This window comes from Filicampus tigris, chromosome 16, assembly GCF_054856515.1.
Source record: "Filicampus tigris isolate MCC_2025a chromosome 16, RoL_Ftig_1.0, whole genome shotgun sequence".
NCBI lineage: Eukaryota > Metazoa > Chordata > Actinopteri > Syngnathiformes > Syngnathidae > Filicampus > Filicampus tigris.
Window position 1 is genome coordinate 4,545,598 of NC_141232.1, and position 21,275 is coordinate 4,566,872.

General features: G+C 42.6%; 1 protein-coding gene across 1 annotated transcript in view; it reads left to right on the forward strand.

The window, feature by feature from the left end:
* The first annotated feature begins 315 nt into the window (after positions 1-315).
* The window catches only part of elfn1a (extracellular leucine-rich repeat and fibronectin type III domain containing 1a), a 64,679-nt gene continuing 43,719 nt past the window's right edge, over positions 316-21,275 (forward strand). The window contains exon 1 of the mRNA XM_086056291.1: positions 316-520. The gene's annotated coding sequence lies outside the window, so the exon portion shown is untranslated. The remainder of the gene's footprint in view (positions 521-21,275) is intronic.

The window sequence follows — 21,275 nt, forward strand, 5'->3', positions numbered from 1 at the left end:
ATTAACATAAAGAGACACAATTTTTTCGCTTGAGGAAAGTGGGTGTGGCCACGGGGCCCAATCTCGTTAGAAGCTATCCAACTTCGTGCCCGTGCAGGGCGGTGTTGATCCCAAAAACGCGCGCTTGCCTTTCTCTCCTTCTCGCTCTCTCTCTCTCTCTCTCTCTCTCTCTCTCTCTCTCTCTCTTCTCTCTCTCTCTCTCTCTCGCTCGCTCCCTTCCTCTCCTCCGCCTTTCATCCCTCCCACACACACACACTTCCTCCTTTAGCCCGCCTCCCCGTGCCCCCTCCCTTGCTGGCTGTCTCGGCGGATAGAAAGAAGCAGCCCGAGCGAGCAGCTTCGCTCAGCTGTAAGCGAGGAGCGCCGATGGAGCTCCAGCCACGCTGAGCACTCACAATAAATACTCATCATTCATATCGTTAAGAATAAGAATAAGAATAAAAAAACGTGGATGTTGGAGACCCCCTGGGAATCTGGAAGCTTCTTTTTGAGCATGACGAGACTGAGCTGAGGAGCGCAGGTAGGAACCCCTTCTGTTTTGGGACTTGAACGCAACAAGCGTGCTTTTTTTCAATGTGCTCGGAAAATTTGGGGTTGTGGGTGAGGTGTGCGAGGAAAAAAAAAAAAAAAAAAAAAAAAAACCTGCAATGAGAGCCCAACTTGCGCATTTGCACTTTAAGTTTGTATTCAGCACCACGGACAGCTGCGCTGCCTGAATGTCTTCCATTGCTTCCAATGCAGATTAAAAAAAGTTGTTTTACGGTTTACTGAATCGCCATAGAAGCATTTCGGATCAAAGTGTGCACGACGCCACTGTGGCAAACAAAGACACAATTAGCCACTACCTATGTATGGCCTTAATCTATTCTATTAGACTGTGCGGTCATTACAGTTGGCCGTGCGGGGCTCACTGGCAGATAAGCTGAGGATTTCGCAGCCTCCGTGCCATCTGTCTTTGGAAACGCACACTCGAGGAGCCTCGCTCGCATAAAACCTCGAGACGGATTGATTCTGCAGAACATCCTAAAGTGAAATATGCACAAAATCTCACCAGGATGATGAGTCACAACTTGTGTCGGTCGCCTCACTTGCTTGCAACTTTTTGCCATCTTGCGTCTCTTTCACACTTCCCTGCCAGCCCCCCCCCCCCCCCTCCTTTCACCCCTCCCCCCTTAATCTCCCTTATCTTGATTATGCAGCTGGATGATTGAGTCAGCTATTTTGTATGCAACTTGCCTGAGCTCGCTCTTTTGTGGAGGGAGAAGGAGAGAGATCGTGCCGAGGATACCGAGAGAGAATTACAGCTTCTCGTGACGGTTTACAAAAAAATATAAATATATATGAGGAGGCTGCCCCCGCTGGATAAATTGCTGTTTGAGGGAGATGTATTTCCCGAGGGGACGACGCTTTGGGAAGTGTGGCCGACCTTATTAAGTGGGAACGGCGATTGTGAATGACATGTTTATTTGAACGAGCTGGACGGGAGCATCCAAAACTCTTAAAGAAAGCACAGTGAGGCTGCACTTTCATGCATAGCAGGACAAAACGCCCAAAGCAAAAGTAAGGAATAATTGCGTTTGGCCCCAGGCTGCTCCGTACTAAAGTCCAAACTGTGTTAAAAATACAAATCTGTAAACATGGCAACAGAAATCTTGAGATTACATTGACAGGTAATGCGGATGGAAGATGATGTGATGAAACAGGGCTAGAAGCTAATGATGCTAAGCTAATGCAGTGCTAAGTGCTAACAGAGCTTGTCTATGTAGGCTTCGTGAAATCAAAACTCTTTTTTTCCATATCAGGCCAAGAGAAAATGCACTGTGAGGCTGCGGTTCTATTTAAATGTGACAAAAACCTTAAAGCAACAATAAGGAAACATTGGTTTCGGTCCCAGGTCACTCCCCGCTAAAGTACTACAACTGTGTTAAAAATACAAATGGGTAAACATGCCAACATGTTAATTAGGCAGGTAATGCGAATGACAAGCCGTTCAGAAAATGGATGGCTGGGTGGTGGTTGAAGTGACAAAAACAAGGCTAGAAGCTAATGATGCTAAGCTAATGCAATGCTAAAAGCGTGTCTGTGTTATGCATCATCACAACTCTCATCAGGCTGAGAGAACATGCACCGTGAGGCTGCAATTCTATGCTAAGTGTGATAAAAATATTAAAGCATCAATAAAAAAATAATAGAGTTTTGCTCCAGCCCCACCACAGGACTAATTTACTTTCCAACTATTTTGTCAAACATACAAAACAGGGTAAAGCCTGCTGTAGACGTAGCAGATGTCTGTTACATAACATACAACACAACTTTAGTAGCTAGACGCCAATGATGCTAAGCTTAAGGAATGCTAAATGCTAACACAACCTAGCTGTTCATTGTGAGACAGAGTTTGTGGGAGTGCACCAAACACCTCCGAACAGTAACGTTAACAAAAATGCTAGTGCTAGCACAAAGAAGTGTCCTGGCTGGTCCACTGCTATTACAGTCTACCATAAAAGCACAAATCTATGGTTACACAAGAGACTTTATTCCCCTTCACACCTAAATACCAGGCTCAAACTCGACATAGGGTGTCCTGGCTGGTCCACCTAAATCAACGACACTATTGTAGACAATCTGTGGTCACCGTGGCAACTTGAGGGATGCAGATGTTATTCTCCTACTGTTGAGCTGAATCACAATGATAGGTCACATTACTTGCTTCAAAAGTGGAAGGCAACCCAAACATATTTTTTTTTCAAGAATATGTTCCCAGCAGGCCCACTAGTTGAAACACGGCATTCTGATTGATTTTGCGTTTGTGGAACATAAGTTAAGCAGCAAAATGCACTCGTTTTTAGCCATCTCCGGGGGCGGCCATTTTGTCTTCTGTCGACTGAAAATGACATCACAACTGCTCACGACGACCAATCACGGCTCAGCTTCAGAAAACAGGTCAGCAGTGATTGGTCGTCGTGAGCAGTTGTGAGGTCATTTTCAGTCGACAGAAGACAAAATGGCCGCCCCAAGAGATGGCTAAAAACGAGTGGATTAACACTTATCCCACAAACGCAATATTTATCAGAATGCCCCATGAGAACTAGTGGGGGCTTGCATAGAACATATTCTTGAAAAAAAAATGTGCGTTGACTTCCTTTTAAGTCTTTGCTATTCTTGAGGCTCTTCTCATAATTTTCACTGTGGTAAATAAAATAAGGCAAAAGTATTGGGACACCTGGGGACCCCATTGTGTCGACAGAACTTGCTGACAATAATGCCCTAATTCTCTTCCATTGCCTTGCACCTGTTACCAATTACAACAACAAAGGCATTACTTTGCTTATTGGACAAAGTACTTGTTGACTAATGACTGCCATGTATTTAGGGAGTGGATGTTGTTGTTTTACGGCTAACAATGTGGAAAGGGACCGTGCCGGGAGACATATGGAACGACAGCACGGCACACGCACACACACTAACACAAACGCCTCGCAAAGCGTAAAACTTCACTGCGTCGCTCGACAAAGCTGCTGTTGCATCACCTCCGGCATTCCCCCCAAACCGCCCCCCCCCCCCCCCAACTCGGACAAGGATGGCAAAGTCTGGAAATGAGCCACAGAGGGAGGATAACGTGATTCTTCTCATCAAGCGAGTTTGGATTGGTCGGCAATGTAGTGGTTAGCGTGGCTGTTTCCGGCATGTGCAATACGTGTGGCCGCGCGGGGCGGCAGCGGCCCCTCCTGAGGGTGGGTAAGCGCTGACAACAAATGGATGGCGGTTCATCTGATCAAATGCATTTAAGGCATGGAAGGCGCCTCATTCTTTGGGTGCGCAGGTTGTAAACCGTGATTCACTTCCTCCGATGACAACCATGGGGAGTTAAGGCGCTGCTCCTGCATGAATGAGCTGCCCTTGAGCAAGGCAGTCAAAGCGGGATGCTCGTGTGTGTGGTGTCACCTTGATCAGGGGTCCCCAACCACCGGGTCGCGGACCAGTACCGGGCCGCAGGCCACTTTGGACCGGGCCTCACGGGTGAAAGAAACAAAAAAAAGTTCAGTACATCCGGTTCATTTATGTATCCGAGGCTGAAAAACATTTTATTTTGAAGAGTGACCGGATTCTCTCCGTCACATCCATCTATGACTGCCTCTTAAAGCGGAAGTCAACCCAAGCATATTTTTTTCAAGAATATGTTCGCAGCAGGCCCACTAGATGAAACATAGCATTCTGATTAATTTTGCATTTGTGGAATATAAGTTAAGCAGCCAAATGCAATGACCTGTTTTCTGAACCTGAGCCATGAATGTTCGTTGCGAGCAGTTGTGATGTCATTTTCAGTCGACAGTAGACAAAATGGCCGCCCCCAGAGATGGCTAAAAACGAGTGGATTAACACTTATTCCACAAAAGCAAAATTTATCAGAATGCTTTGTTTCAACTAGCTTGCATAGAACATACTCTTGAAAAAAAAATGTTTGCGTTGACTTCCTCTTTAACGCATGCCAAGTTGTCTCCGCCGCGTAACGCTAATATTAAATGCACAAGCTAGCAAACGAGTCAAATAAACAAGACGCATTTGGAAAGTTTCCCATAATTTTACAATTGAACCACAGCTCTGGACTAAATCTCAATCACACATTGAAAAGACAGCAGACAAATGCAAAGTTGCCACTGGTTTGATGCATGTCAAATCGATGCAAGAAAATGAAAACCTTGACCATTCCTGTCTTTCTACGTCTGAGAGGTGAAGGACGGCGTTCAATCGATAATGCTGCCCACACGTTTGCCTGAAGACACCACACATGAAGCACCATTGACTGCAACTTTTAACATTCCGGGAGGCACAACCAACAAGGCTCAGACTCTCCATTATCTAATAAAGGCTGGAGCCAGTAGATAAAAGCTGAAATGACAAAACAAAGCAAAAACAAAAAACAATTCAGACAAAAGGCTATGCTCTTATTTTACTTTGCTCAGAACCTCACAATGAATCAGCACCTCTTGCTTGGCTTTATCCCAGAATACAAAATGTGTAGCAGAGATTATTGAACGTAGAAGCGAAAGCAAGAACTGTTGTATTGTTATGATTAATAAAAGGTTTTAGACGTGGTTGTGTCCTGAACGACTAAACTACAGACATTTTTCAGCAGGATACGTTTTGCTTTGTGCTTGGACACTGGTCGACACATTTTTAGGTTTTTTTTTTTTTTTTAACTGGACGAAAAAATAAAATAAAATATAAAAGGAGAATTATCAGTGTGCTGTATGCTATATATGGAAAACCATAATACCTCACACTGTATTCATAATAATTTGGAAACGTATGCTCCAATCAAGTTCTTTTCTTTAGTTGCCTTGTTAAGGTGAGTTGTTCAAAATAAGTGCCTCGAAAAGCCAAAGAAAAAGGCACATGAAGAAAAGTTCCCAAAAAGGTTACCCAAATTCAGAATTAAAATGGCAGATGACCTCAGTGGCTTATTATTATTATTATTAATATAGGAAAACACCCCTCCGCACACACATACACACACCCCAATCCACACAGCCACTCTAGCTACCCGCTTATGCTAAACTAACATGACACTGTGGAGAAGTGGGACATATTGAACAACGCACCGCCGTGCCGGTTCCAGGGCATGAGAGCCCATTAACGCTCAAGATGACGGAACTGTCACAACTCAGGTGTGTGTGCGCGCGCGCGTGTGTGCGGCGTGCGCACGGTAGGAAGTCCCTACTCACTGCCGTTAAACGTCCTGTTCTTTCTAACATCCCGTTACGTAAGAATGGGCTCTGCCTTATTGAAAGGAGCACTAGAAGAGTTTTGCATCGTACTTTTATTTTTCATTGTTTTAATCCAGTACGTTTTAGTTTGTTTATAGAGCAGGTTTGTTCGTTTTTATTTTTCTTGTTGATTTAAATGATTGATTTTGGTTTAGTCTATGTTAGTTTTAGTTTTTCCTTTAACGTGTGGAGTATTCGGCGAGTGCAAGGTATAATAAAAAGTTCTCGACGTATTTCGCAACGGAGTAAAGTAAATACATTTCGACTGTTTGTAGCTGGCGTCTTTGTGTTGAATGTGACTTGGCATTGTGTAAAAAAAAAAAATCCTACTACATTCCGCAACAATAAATTCGCATGTACTTTGACTGTACTGCAGTCTTCTTTTGATCAATACTTATGACAAGTTGTTGCCGTGCTTAGAACATTTTTAACTGACTAAATGCTACCTCCGCCTCCGCGTGGCGGGTCCGTCACTCAAACATTAGCATGGCTCCAATAACATTGTTTGCAGTTTCAACGGCATCATCCTATCTGGTCAATCAAAACGAGTCCATCAATTATTCATTAATGTAACAGAAAAGGGCAGGAATGAATTAGCGGGCGGATGTGCAAACATGCAAATGTGCAGCGATGCCATCATCGCTTTGCATTTGGCGGGCGTGGGCGATTATCTCCTGTAGCTGTAATGCCGTGTAATTTAGAGTTTTGTGAAACCGTCAACATGAAACGCGAGGAACACAAACAGAGCAGCTGGCAACAAAGTCAAACACCTGAGGACACACGGAGAGATTAGCGGAGTGCTTGAAAGAGATGTTTTTAATGTGTTTGGGAGGCAAAGGAGGAGAAATGCGTTCCACACCCAGAAGCGATTGAACATAAACGCCTTTCGAGTTGACAGCTGGGAATATCTACAGCCCTCCATCCGGTCAATAGGTGACTTGTCATGGAAATCAATACAGGGCCGTCATTCCTGTGTGAACGAGGAGGCAGCTGCACCTGCTCAGTGGCTTCATAAAAGATCTGTCTTGAAAAATACATATACACATATATATATATATATATATATATATATATATATATATATATATATATATATATATATATATATATATATATACATGTATATATACATATGTCTCTATATATGTCTATATATGTCTATATATATATATATATACACACACACATATATATATATATACATGTCACTGACGGACATGGTTAGTGACAACTACACTGACGGAAAAAAAACACGTCCGTCGTTCATCAAGCCGTCTATTTTAAAAAGTGTCCCGTCATTCATCAATCATGGGCAAAACGGGCGTCTTTTTAGTGATTTTAGTGACGGAATGCTGATATATACATACATTTTATTATATTTCAACAAAGACCACGATAATTTAAAAAAAAAAAAAAAAAAGAAAAGTGGTACACAAGACAGAGCCTTGTTGAAGGATGAGAAGAAAAAAAGTCAGCAGAGTTGGCCAGTAAGTTCATCGAGTGGATTTATTTAGGCGTGAGCAGGAAGAACTCTACCAGAGGCTGCAATTCACATTTCATATCCTATAGGAGGATTTGCAGTGTTGAAACGGTCACTATTCAGTCCAAACCACTTTTTCACACATTCATCGGGTTTGCTCAAAGCCGCCAGCTTTTCTTTTTTTTTTTTTTTTTTCCCTTTACGTGCCAAGGAGATGATTGGGATGCTGCTTGGGCTGCGCTCGCTCGTTTAGCCCCTTAGCGAGTGAACAAACGCTCCTTTGAGCGTACGCCGCTCTGAAGTAAAAGTCAAGAGTACGAGGCGAAATCAGAGGAGCGGGCTCGGACTACCACTCCGATGCCGGCGGAAGGTCATCCTGTAATCTGCCTTGGCGGCGTCTACGGCATGCATTGCCACACAGCTTGAACTCGGACTGATTGCTTAGAGTCCGGCCAGGTCTCGATGTACAGTACAGCTTGAAGGACGGCACAATGCATCATCCACCACTGCGAAAGTGGCAGCCATTGTTCCCCTGAAGGAAAGTGAAGTGAAAGCCGCAAGTAGTAGAACACGGACAATGGCGGACACGGGGCATAAGGAGAAATCAATACACCCTTAAAACGGCCGGGTTGAAAGTAACCCAAGCGGTGTGAAGTAGCAGCGCTGTCTCCAAATCCAAAAGGGACCCAACCAATGATGGGTTGTTTCTACCCAGCGCATTGGCTTAAAAATTTGACCCAGCAAGTTGGGTTAAGAGTTAAAAAAATAAAATAAAATTATGAAAATGATCATACATTTTCTACAAATAGGTTTCCATTCATATATGGTGACAAGCAAAACAATCGCAGATGGAAATCGAAAACGGCTTCTTTTTGATAACCGGTTCCCAGTCATTTGATTCGTTTGATTCCTCGGAACGTTTTTTTTGCTTGCCGAACAATTACGCTTTTCAATTCCTCTTCGCAAAATAGTGACGACGTCACAAAATGCGTTTTGGTTCGAAACTTTGTCAACACGGCGTCAAGGCAGAAAAACTCTGAAAAGGGAAGTCAATGCAAACATTTTTTTTTCAAGAATATGTTCTGTGCAAGCCCACTAGTTGAAACAGGGCATTCTGATAAATATTGCGTTTGTGGAATAAGTGTTAATCCACTCGTTTTTAGTCATCTCTGGCGGCGGCCATTTTGTCTTGTGTCGACTGAAAATGACATCACAACTGCTCAAAACGACCAATCACGGCTCAGATTCCGAAAACAGGTCAGCCGTATTTGGTCGTTGTGAGCAGTTGTGATGTCATTTTTAGTTGACAGAAGACAAAATGGCCGCCCCCCAGAAACGGCCAAAAACCAGTGCATTTTGCTGCTCAATTTATATTCCACAAACGCAAAATGAATCAGAATGCCGTATTTCGACTAGTGGGTCCTGCTGGGAACATATTCTTGAAAAATAAGTTTTCTGTTGACTTCTGCTTTAAGTTGGCCTATATTACTTATGAGAAGATGTCATCATGCTTCCACTTGCAAAGCTTTCATTTCATCCAAGAGGGAATGAAAGATCTTTAGTATTCATATCATAAACAACATGATAATGGCCTATTATATCAAATCAATAAAGGTTTTCGCTCGACCTGGAATTAAAATCAGAGGATTGAAAGTTGTTGATCAGTCGAGACTGCTATTGTGTGGCTGGAGCTATTTCAGGCTAAAATCGGGTCCGTGGCATTTAATGATAAGAAAAAGGCATCCAATCAAACAGCACAATTGGAATGGTCTGGCATTCAAAATTCAATCGGCGACTTGCATTGACACAAATTAAGAATCCCAGTACTTATTTTCAGGACACCACCTCTCTTGTCTCATTTATTCTACCAATGCAAATATGTTTTAGGAACAAACTGTATGGAGTCTTGTACAAAATAGGTGCAAATGTATAAATTCTAGTATGATTTCCTTGTGTAAACATACAGTGTGTTGGAAATAAATGCATATTAATAATCGTTTTTTGACGATTATGCCAATTTTGTAACCGTGGAGTGTAATAATCGTAATTGGAATTGAATTTCGATTAATTGCACAGCGGTAAGAGCTGGTTATGAGGTCTACGTCAACGAAAGCCCGTCTCAATTGTAACGCGGAGCGCATGGAGGATGATGCGATGGAGCGCATCATTTTTGATTCAGCGGGGAACAGAAAATAAATTCCGCTCATAGAAAAAAAAAAAAAAAAAAAGGAGAAAATATTTTAGAGTGTTTATGGTCATTTGTCAGTATTTACGCTGCTTTCTGCTTCGTGAAAAAAACGACTGAATGAGATGTTTACATTTGCATCGCCAACGTCTCACTTTTGCTCTTTTACGTCTCTTGCATGACAACTTAGTTTTGTCCCATATTTCTGGACAGTCTGTCAATTTAGTCAACGTGTCAACTAGGAAAGATGCCGCCTGCATTAATGAAGCACCACTGGGCCCTCATCAGTCACGGCGGGAACATCAGAGAGGACGCATTGAGTCGAGGCGCGTTTAATGAGGAGATGAGCGCTTTAAAGAGCGGGCGGGACACCACCGGCTGACTCATCAATAATTTGGGCGGCCATATGTCCGGCCTTTGCAAAAACCTGCTGACAACTCTCTTTGTGGTCATCAAAGTGAACTTTTTTTTTTTTTTTTCCTGACGAATAATATGCCCCCTTTGTCAGCCAGACTGACGCCGATGCCAATTTAAAAGCCTTAAAGGGGACATACTATACAACTCTTTTCACAATGTTAAACAGTTCCCAGGTGTCTTCATGAAACGTGTTTGGCATTCTCACATCAAATAATACAAAGGATGAAGAAATACATCCACTTGTCATACAAATTCTGTTTTCTTTGAAACAATCGGCCATGTGCTGCTGTAAAACATGAATTCCCCCTCTGGGATCATTAGATAATTAGTTTAGCTTATCTTAAATGAAACCGAAAGACAGCATGGATCGTATTTTCACTCGCGTGGGCAGCACTTCATCACCAAGCTACCGAATTACACTTCTAAGTAGCAGACACATTTTGGGGAAAATATTTACTTGGATTTTCCACTAGACAGGTGGCCTGACACTTCAACTATTTGCATACTAACAATTACAATTTCCTTCCCGTTCACGCTACCTTTTTTTTACTTGTTTGGTCTCTTAATCACACGTTCTTATCAAATGTCCCGCTCGCAATTCACTTTCCTCCGGCTCCACCGTAATGGCTTCATTTTTCACCGCCGCTGACGGCCACATCCACGAGCCCGTCGAGTGAGGCCGAGTGTGTTGATAGGACAGCGTCGCCATGGCAACTGCCAACTCCAAACTTGGAGCCATGCTAATGGTGTCTCCTTATAAAAAAGAAAGAAAGAAAGAAAGAAAGAAAGTGCCAGCATTCACACCACGAGCAGATCTCCGTGTACCATGACGCTCACGCTGGGGGACGTTTCTGAATACTTGACACCGTCTCAAGGCTTCAATATCATGCAGATTATTCATCTCTATTCTCTCGAGCCCAACCGAGGCGGCTGTGTGCTGCGCAAGGCAAAACCTTCCAACGCACGTCTCCCTTTATTAGGCACACCCGCACAATCTGATCCAAAAGAAAAAAATGATTTGCAAAGGTGAAGTTTCGGTTCACATTAAATTAGCGATATGCGGAATATTGTTGGTGTGTAACTGCAGTGCATCATGGTAATACAGTGGACCACGCCGGCGGATAGCGAAAATATGCGTAGAAGTTTCATTGTAAAATCAGCGGGGGGAAAAAATGAGAACAATGGGCACAACAACAGCCCAAAAAGTCAGACAATGACAGCAACAACAACAATAGTGGTTTGTTGCCAACAAGATTTCAGAACATTCACTATTCAAAAAGTTGGGTCAAAAATAACCCAAGTTGTGTTATTAAATAGACCAATCCACCACTTGGGTCAATATGACCCCAAATTGGGTTGTTTTGTACAAAACGGCCCATTTTGGGGGAGTTCTTTTAAAACGACCACATTTTTGGGGTTGTGTGAAAAACAACTCAGAAAGTCGGGTCAAATTGACCCAAGTAGTAGTTATAGGCAATTTTCGACTGAAATTGGGTTATTTTGGACCCAACTGTTTTTAGAGTGTTCAAGGGGGAAAAAATAGTTGGTCAAAAAAATAGATTTTTTTGTGTTCAGACGGATATTACTGTATATCCTGAATGTGTCAAAAAAAAAAATTTAATTAAATACCCATCACTAGTACAAAGTATAAACCCACTTTTAAAGATCCTGGGTCAAAACTAACCCAAATTGGATGCAATGGCTAACACAGCCGGGTCCAAAAGGGACTAAGACAATTCTGGGTTATTTATATCGGGGGCATTGGCTTGAGGATTTGACCCAGCACATTGGGTCAAGACTTTGATCCAACAAGGGTACCTTACTGATGATTTAAAGCTAACAAGAAATGGGTTGCCAAATTATCAGTATAACTGTGGCTAAAAATAACACCTATTTTATGAGCATCATTTTTAAGAAAAAGTCACTGGTGTTACCCAATCAGCCATCCAGCCAACACCAACTTTTTCTAAGAATGTGACATTAAATTTACCTCAACTTCAGCACACAACAAAACTATCACAAATGGCGACTAGCTTTTTTTTTTTTAGTGTGCATCTCCAAATCAAAGGTATCGCTCCAGCAATCTTGGACAAAGCTCTCAGCACCAAACAACGCGCGTACTTGAGTGATCACCATCGGAAGCGACAGCTGGCGAGAGAGGCGCTCCGTCCCCAGCTGCCGAGCCTCGATTCCGACGCCCCACCTGTTGTCACCTCATCAGACGGCGCCGCCTTTCAGGGCGAATCATCTCAGCCCCGCGATCGCCCGCTGGGAGAGCAGCGAGGAGAGAGAGGATCCGCGCTGGCGGATTGTCACGTCTGCGAGGTGTTATTCCTCCAATAAATACCGAAATTATGTGGAAAAGCCCGCATGCCAATTGCGGTGCGCTTCCTTCAGATTTCTCGGCGTGCGAGTGCTCGGAATGAAGAAGTGAAGTGAGACACGACCAAGTCAAGATCTCATCTGAATGTGTTATTCCACCATATTTTGGCATCCAGCCTCGATCCACATTGTTAGCGGTGCGACGATTAATCGACAACTAATCGATTATCAAATGAAAGGATCATTATTTTTGATCATCGAGTCACTGTTTAGGGACCTGAAATTGTCCAAATCTTCAGAATTTCACCTTCTCAACGGTACATTTTCAGATTTGGACAATTAGTCTACTTTACGTCAAGTCACATGAACTCATTCACTGCCATTGACGAATTTACTTGTCTTTTCACAGTCCAGCCATTCAATCCCCGGAATTTATTCATATTTTTTTTTTCAAATTTTTCCAAACATTAAGGTAAAAGAGGGTCTGAAAATGTTTGGCAGTGAATGAGTTAAAATATGATGTCATTTAGTGTCAACTAAAGTAGCCCGCAAACGCGAAATGAAGAGACTGCACACTAGTTCGCCACGTTAGCAGGCTAGCCGAATGTCCGATTCTGTTCGTACACTTAATGTGTCATTTAATCCCACAAACAAACGTGGAGGTTTGCAGTGACACCTTCGTCCTTACAACCATTCATACTTTCTATCAAATGTCATCCCTGGAAATAGTTAACTCATGTTTGACGCAGGCCAAATGAATGCTTTTAGAACACCTTTGCTGTCGGCCGACATTGACGTCAAAAATGCCCTCGGGCTCGCATTGCGAACGCCACACTTTGAGGTCGATTTCAGATTTGAAATTTCAATTTCAAAATCATTCAACATTTCGAGACTACAACTACCACTCCAACTAGAATATACAGTCTGAGTGTCAATATATTTTTCGTCCGGGGCGCCTCTTGAAGTTATCGCTCTCGGGTACTTTGAGTAAATACAAGACTGAGCACAATTGACTCTCACCTCACAACGCAATCAAGTGACTTCAGTGTCATGTGACTAAGCAAACTGAGCGTCAACTCCACCTCGGAATCCCAAGTGCTGCTAGTAACAGCGTTTAGCGTTAAAGTAGCGTGTAGCAGCGCCGTGAGCGCAGCAGCTCAGCGACACTATATGAGCTCTCCGCGTATGTTTCATGCCGGCTCCCCAGTGGGGCCGCGTGAGCTCTGTCTCTATTAGAGGCCTGCAGGTGTGCCAGCTCACATTCGAGTTGTCAGGGCCGGCAGGAGGGGGGGAGGAGGGGGAATGGGCAAGCAAGGTCCCTCCGGTGCCTCCTCCAGGGCACATCTGCCGTCAAAAGTAATGGCAATCATGATAAAGTGGATTGAGTTTTTGCCATTGTTCGGACGTGATAAGATGGCTGTTTTTCATTCCAGCGTGTCCAGAATTTTTTTTTTTTTTTTTTTTTTTTGCATTTGGACAAATGTACTACAACCGTGTAAATGATTATAAATGAGGAGTAGACTCACAGGCATATATTCTTTATCCTCTGTGAAAAGTGACTGCACTTACTAAGTCGCTTACAGTAGTTGCGAAGGTCTTCTTCGTTTGTTTGACAGCCCTAAAATGGCTGGGAAGTGTAAAACTAGAGAACAAAGTGTGAAAGGCTTTTACATTGCATGAAATTAATTTTCTTAAAGGTAAATTTGTTTCGACTTTTGGTCATTTGTTTTCTGGAATGTGCATTTGTCTTGTTAATCAGCTTGATTTGCACTTCCCGGCCACCGTACTGCCCCCTGGTGGCTATGTCGCACAAACCAGAAGATGCCACAATGAATTGATGATGTTTAATTCTGTTCAATTCTTCATATTTTGAGGGGATTACTTCAACAATGCTACGAAGAGGAAACGGAATCAGCAAACCGATTCAAAACTTGGAATAAATCCGATTGACATATCTCATCACTTGCTTTTGAAAGACACATTTGCCAATTTGAAGAGAGACTTTGAGGACGCCGTGTCCATTCGTGATGCAATTCACTGGTGGCAGAATTTCCTCAAAGAGAATTTCCAGGAAAAACTCCACAATATAGCATGTCATGTTAAATTAGCTTCACAATAACGACTTTATCAGTGCCTTTAGGCGGGTGGAATTTCATTTCATTTCCCTCACTACGAGTCGTCCTTTTGGCCGATATGAGCCTGATTAAAATGTATAATTCATCTTTGACCGCCTTGCCGATCCACATGACTGTATTTAAGGATGATGGTAAAATGCAGAGTCTTATTATAGAAGGTGCAAGCTTGACTAACTGTATCGTTCTCCGCTTAATCTGATTTACAGCTAAACGCCCGACGCGACAAGGCCCTGTCGCTTGACTTTTAATTAAAAATGGAGGCCTTTTCCTTTTTTTTTTTTTTTTTTTCCCTAATCTCTCTTGAAGGATTCCAGCAATCCCCTCCGCTCCGATGGTGAAGATAGTGCCAATATACGGCGACCGTCGTGAGAATTACCTGAAACTAATGCAACCTCGCTGCCCGCGCTCAAGCAAGCCGCTTTGGATGTCGTGTTGTTCAATCATGTGGAACGGATCAGAGTTAGGCTATAATCAATATTAGAACAATATTGGAGATGTACTCTTGGGCCGCATAATTATTGTGCAAGTGTACCTAATGCTGTGGCCTGTGAATGCAAACGTATCACGGTTCACTTTTTGCGTTTTCACTGTATCGCACATATTTTAAATCGCACATATCAGATTTTAGATTTTTATGTATCAAATGTACCGGTGGTATCGGTTACTTGGTATCGGTATCGGTGAAACTCAACAGTTTAGTTCTCGTACTGGTATCGGTCTGAAAAAAAAGTTGTATCAAAAATCCTTACTAAATATTATATTACACATGCAATGCATTAATTATTGTCTCTCTTGTTAGCCATACGGAGCAGGCAATCTTCATAACACCCCTCAAAAAATACACATTTAGCATTTTGGAATAAACATTTTCCTCACTAGAATTTTAAACGAGCGGCACCTGTCTGAGATTGAATCAAAAAACAATCGGCTTCAACTTAATTGCCACACTGAATGGAAATAAGGTTAAAAGAAAAAAAAAAAAAAAAGAAGAAAAAGTGTGGGCTGTGTTCAAAGCATCGTACTAAAAATACTGGCGTGTTGAAGTCGTACGTTGTCGCTTTGACGATATCGTCGACTTCAAAGCGACTCCGGTTGGACAATGTGCCGCATGCGGTCTCGGCAGATTCGTAGCGGCTTCACGCCGCTGATTAAATACCTGCTCGGAATTCCAGCTACAAGTTAACCCTCGTATGAGACGTGTGTACAAAACAAGCGCGCTCCGTAAAGCTCTTTGAGTCACTCAGGTGGTCTGATTCTTTTTTAACCCGATAACACCCGCAAATGGATTTACTGGGCTTAACGGGTCTTTTTGGGATGTGGAGGTTAAGGATCCCCAGAGGCAGCACATGACGCGTGACCGTGCTGCCATTGTAAAGAGTTTCGTGACCTTATCCCATCAGGAGATGCTCACAATTGAACATTCCTCACTTCAATTGCTGCCCAATAATCGGATTCTTAAAAGCAGAAGATGAGATTAAAAAAAAAAAAAAAGGAAAAAAAAGTTTCTCTATCCGAGTTAAAGCTGTGACACTAAACAGCCCATTTCTCACGGTGAAAAGTTAAACGCACCCAAGTCAATTAAGAAATGCATCTGTTAGCCATTAAAATGCATTTTTTTTTCACCTCAAATGTAAGATTGGGGCTCATTACCGAGTGCTGCATTCTCACTTATCTTTATAATAAGGTAACAATTCGTATTTGGGCTTCAAATGAATGCCTTTTTCTACGCCTGGGCTGCTGATTCAAGAGCCTGCCAGCATTCATTTACATTCGCATTAGTCACAAACAATGCAAGGCTCAGGTATTTAGCAGGATTTTATTAGAAAGAAAAAAAAAAAAGTGATGCCGCCGTTAGTGAGGATCTTACAGATTTTGACGGAATTTAGTGCAAATAATCAACCCTCAACAAACTCACTTTGATATTTTGACATGCCCAATATCGGCTTGATATTTACAATGAACAGAATGACATGCGCCAGACATGAACGTGTAATGCAGGACTCAAATTTTGTATGACATCCTGCTAAATCGTGTAATATTTTCACTTATTATGTTATGTTCAGAGGTGGATGGAAAACAAGCTGAATTTACTCAAGCAACCCTTGGATAAATTGTCGGATCATTTTAATTCAGCATAGTGTAGTATACAAATACGGTATATACAAGGGTGACAAAAAAAAAAAAACCATCGGAACTATTTAACAATCCAATAAAACCAAGAGTGATGGAATAAAAATATTTGATTCATAGTAATTGAAACCTTAAAACGTGCCATTCCATTTACGAAACTGATGTTTTTTTTTTTTTTTTTTAAATTACGTCCTGTAGATGGGGTCACAAATTCCCATTTTTTTGGGTCACTCTATACCTACAGTGTACCGAAAAAACAAAAAAAACATCTCATCAAGTTCTCCTCGCCAGTAGTTGAAATTTGAAATCAAATTTGTATATATGAAAAGTACTAGAGATATCGGTACTTGGTAATGTGAGGCAGTTCAGCCTACAAGAACTCCGCTTGAAAATTGAGAAACATTCGAGGCTATCTCCGACTAAAAATCCAACAGGTCAACCGTAGCCCGGGAATACAAATTGCAGTTGGTGCGGCTCACTTAGACCCGTTTGAACTTTTTCGTTCCTCACTGTAGAAGGCGTTGTGAGCATTCAAAAGCGGAAAGGTGAAACTATGCATTTTATGCGCAGTGCTGACGACAAAGATTTCAAAATTCACCCTGTCTTTCCAAATCGAAACAGCAATGTGAAGTGTGTTCATATTCGCACATAGTGACGTTTGTACAGTTGAAAACGAATACGTTTGAGGTTTTTAGCACAACCAGGTCACTGCATTTGGTGCTCGAGTCATTCTGTCCTCCGTTTTTTTTTTTTGTTTTTTTTGCTGGACTTTAATTGATTCATTCATTCGGAACCGCGGAGGAAAACAAAATCTTGTGGGATTACATAACAGGGCCTCTCAGAAAACTGGAGCGGCGCCAGCGGCGGCTTTGAGGGACCGACCGGCTCGGGCGCCGACTCCAGCTCCTCGTCTCTTTTTAATGTGCTCTGGATAGGCGGCCGCCGGCCATGTCGCTCGGCTGCTAGCGTACATATGCTCTTCTCCGGGGCTTTGGTGGTCGCAACTTCCGTTTGAAGGATCCAAATGAAGCGCGAAGAAAAAGAAAACCTCCCGTTATTTGCGCGAACGTTATTTGTTCATCTAAATGTTTTGGACCGCATCACTCTTCCTCACATATCTGCACTCATCTATGAGCATTCATATGCAAAACAGCCAAAATATCATTTTCTGTCTTGTCTGTCATCATTTGTTCTCTGTTGAGTCTTATTTTCTCTGCTTTTTTTTTTTTTTTTTTTTTTTAAATGCATGTTTATCTGGACACCAATTAGGGCTGTCAAGCACTTTGATTGCTGGAAGCGTGGCCGGCAAAGACACACAAACGCCTCGCGAGCTCCCTCATGTACTCCGCTGAATTACCTGTCAGCATCGATTACACACACTCGCCGTGGACGGGATGGCGGATTTTCTCTTGCCGAGAATTAAGATAAGCTCCTGCCTGCCTGCTTTCTTGAGACGGCCCCTGGTGACCCACCTGTTGAGTAGGACGGGAGAAATGCACGCTTGTGTGCTGCGCTGCTGTGGCCCCACATATTTAAGCAGAACATTAAGGCCACGGGATGCAGGTTAAGAGCTGGATTTTTTTTTTTTTTTTTTTTGAAGGATACTCAGTTTGGATTGACATCAGGATAACGGTACTACACTATCATAATTACAGTAAATAATGGGCAATTTGGGCTGCATAAAGTATTTAGTCCCCAAAACGCATCATCCCCAAACCAAGGATGCACTAAACTTTAGGTGAATCTGTAGCTATAGATATACCTTTATATTGTATGTATTCATTTAATTTCTGGGAATCTTATTGGCCGTTTCTCAACTTGCGATTTTGTTCATTCTTATCATGTCCAATTATGTACTGTCCCAATTGAAAGTACGAATAAACCAGGAATGCACGGGATACCCGGATGTCAGCTCGTTTAAACCAAAGGATGCATCAGTTGGATACTTATGAAGACTTGGCAGGGAAAAAAATCCCAAGATGCATTTCGTGCTGCTTTCACGGAAACACGTCAGAGTCGGGGGAAGGATAACAAGTACTAACTCGTTCCAATTTACAAAGAGACCAGCTTAGAAAGTACATTCTCAAATACATTCTTAGGAAGACCGTATACTTGGCAATTTCACAAGACTGTAGTCTGCATTCTTCATATTGACAAACGACCTTAGATTTCCTTGAAAGGTTTCCATAGCTTTTCTTGCAAATGCACCAAGGGACAGTTTGACTTCTTTCAATTCTCTAAACCTTTTGGTCCTTGAACTCTTCAATAACACAAACTGAAAGTTCCTGCAACTTAAGGGGGAAATGTGGCTCCAGTATCTTGAGGATACTTGAACCTCCCGGTTTCTGGGACCCAAAGTACTCCGAACCAAAATTCACATAGAAGTGCTTCCTGGAAAGTTTGTAAAAATTTGTTCCAGATACAGGAAGTCGGACATTTTGGACAAATTCCGGTCCTTTGACAAAATTCCATCCGCTATTCTAGACATTCTAGACACGTTACTAAATTATACATATACATAATACATTGCGTACTTCATCCAATGTGGGCGGGGCATGGCATGACATTTGCATATCATTTTGCGTTGCGAGGAATCGGGCATCGCTTCCGGTTTACCGGATACTGGAGCTGCGTGCCTAATATCGCAGTCGGTGAGTGTATCATACAGACGTGCCCCCTCCTCGCGGCACCCCCCCAACCTTTGCCTTGCCGCCACCTCTGATTCCCTTTTTTCCCCAGCTCTCAGCTCATCCGTCTGCCTTTTTTCAGCCCCGCCGCTTTCTCGACACACTCCATTGATGGCAAATTCCAAACGGAGAATGTCCCATTTCTCTTGTTATTCAAGCGCAGATAAAACATTCGCCTCGTTACTTCATGGGAAATTGGAAATATATATACACCGGAGGGGGCCATTTCCCGTTAGTTAGCGCGCGCCACGCCGTGCGCCTTGGAGGCTGAATGGACTGCGTGTGCGAGGTGCTTTGCTTGCGTGGTCTTGCGTCACCTCTGACATGTGCACAGATAGACAGGCAGGGCGCCAATATTGCTCAATATTCTACATTTTGGCATTCAAGTGGTTTGGCTGCAATGTTAACAATAAAGCCAATATTGTGATATTTAATGAAGGCGTACAGTGACCTGATTTGAATAAGGTAAACAGAAACTGGCGCCCTATACTGTACGTCGGCAACGTAAATCGGGTTAATATCAGAATAATGCATGCCGCGTAAGCATGTGCTCCTTGTTGTTTTAACTCTTTGAAGGCCTGCCTTCTTCTACATAGTATTTACATACATTTGCATATTTGCCTCAGAAATAAACCATCGCGAATACCTTCCAGGAAAAAAAAAAAAAAGCGGTTCATTTCAACAAGTGCACCTCCATGGAAATAGAGACGATCTTATGCAGAATTGCAGTAAACGTGCTGAACATTTAAGTGCAATGTTTACAGTGGAGGAGCTAGCAAGACATCGGGAACACATGGGAAGTATTTTAACGTATTACAGGGAGTTCCTCGGTTTACGACATTTTGAGTTATTTTTTTTTATGTTCATGACCTATAAGTGTTTTTTAAAAATACAAATAGCTACTCTAATGGCTGCCAAATTACGCATACGTCGGAGGAAGAGAACTCCGTCGTAAACCAAGGAGCCACCGTAGTCTTCAGAGGACTTTGACCCGCCAACATGTTCTTGTAGTTTATTAGCACAATCCATCAGGCGAATTCTGACCTCTAATCTAATTCGCGGTATGTTCCCCTCAAGCCCGATAGAAGAAGATATTGATTCCAATAAGTCAGGAGGTCACTGCTGGGGTTTGGGGAATGTTCTATTCCTGGCTCACAGATCAATTCTCTCCGTTTTTTCGAATGGCTAAACTAATGTAAATCTCCTTGAGCGGAATTTCCGACAAACTATTTTATGAGTCACCCAAGACAGTTTCCTATTCATTATCAGTGTGGGAGCTGCAGGTGATGCATCAATATGACACAGCTGCTAAGCAGCGCTTTCTCGGAGACTGCCAGCACATTTTTACATCCTGATTGGACTTTCTAATGTGGCCCCAGAAGGAGTGGGACCAAAAAAAAAAATTATAATAAAAGTGTGACTTTGTGCCATGATGCCAGCCCCGAAATTCAACACTTGCTGTATTTTTTTGGGCTCTGAGTTTAATGTTGACTGGATTAGCTTGCTATCATTGAAATTGAAGGTTGATTAACAGTAAAGAGTGAAAACATTTCAATACCTGGGCCCAAGCGGATACAAGGGAAATATATATGTGTAATTCTTCTCAGGTATTTCATTTTCGCAAATACAGATGGGTCTTTTCAGTGCGCCAGGAAATGAGATGCGACCATGTATAAATATGATTCCGTCAGTGTGTGTGTGTGTGTGTGTGGGGGGGGGGGGGGGGGCAGTAGGAACACAACTAATGATTCCTAATATTAAACCTGGACCATATCTGGTTCATTTCGTTCGACATGTCGTACGGATTTATGCGCTTGCCCTAAACACAGCGGAGTAATTGTTTCCTCGTCGATCCATGTTGTTACTATGCTAACAGCTCCTAATCCCTCTTGTAATCCCATCAATTTCACAACCGCCGCGGCTACCTGGTGAACACTTTCCAGGGAAGGTACGACTGCAGATGGAACACATCATCGCTAACATCATGTCATGCTGTTGTTAGCTTGTTAACCAAACGGTTAATGTTATGACTTGGACGTGAGGCCTAGCCAATTTAGCGAGATAAGATAACAAGGCTAGCCACCATCCCCTGGTCACAGCATTTCTTTATCTTGTTGCTTTGGAAAGTAATAAGAAAAAGATTGCACGGCTCTT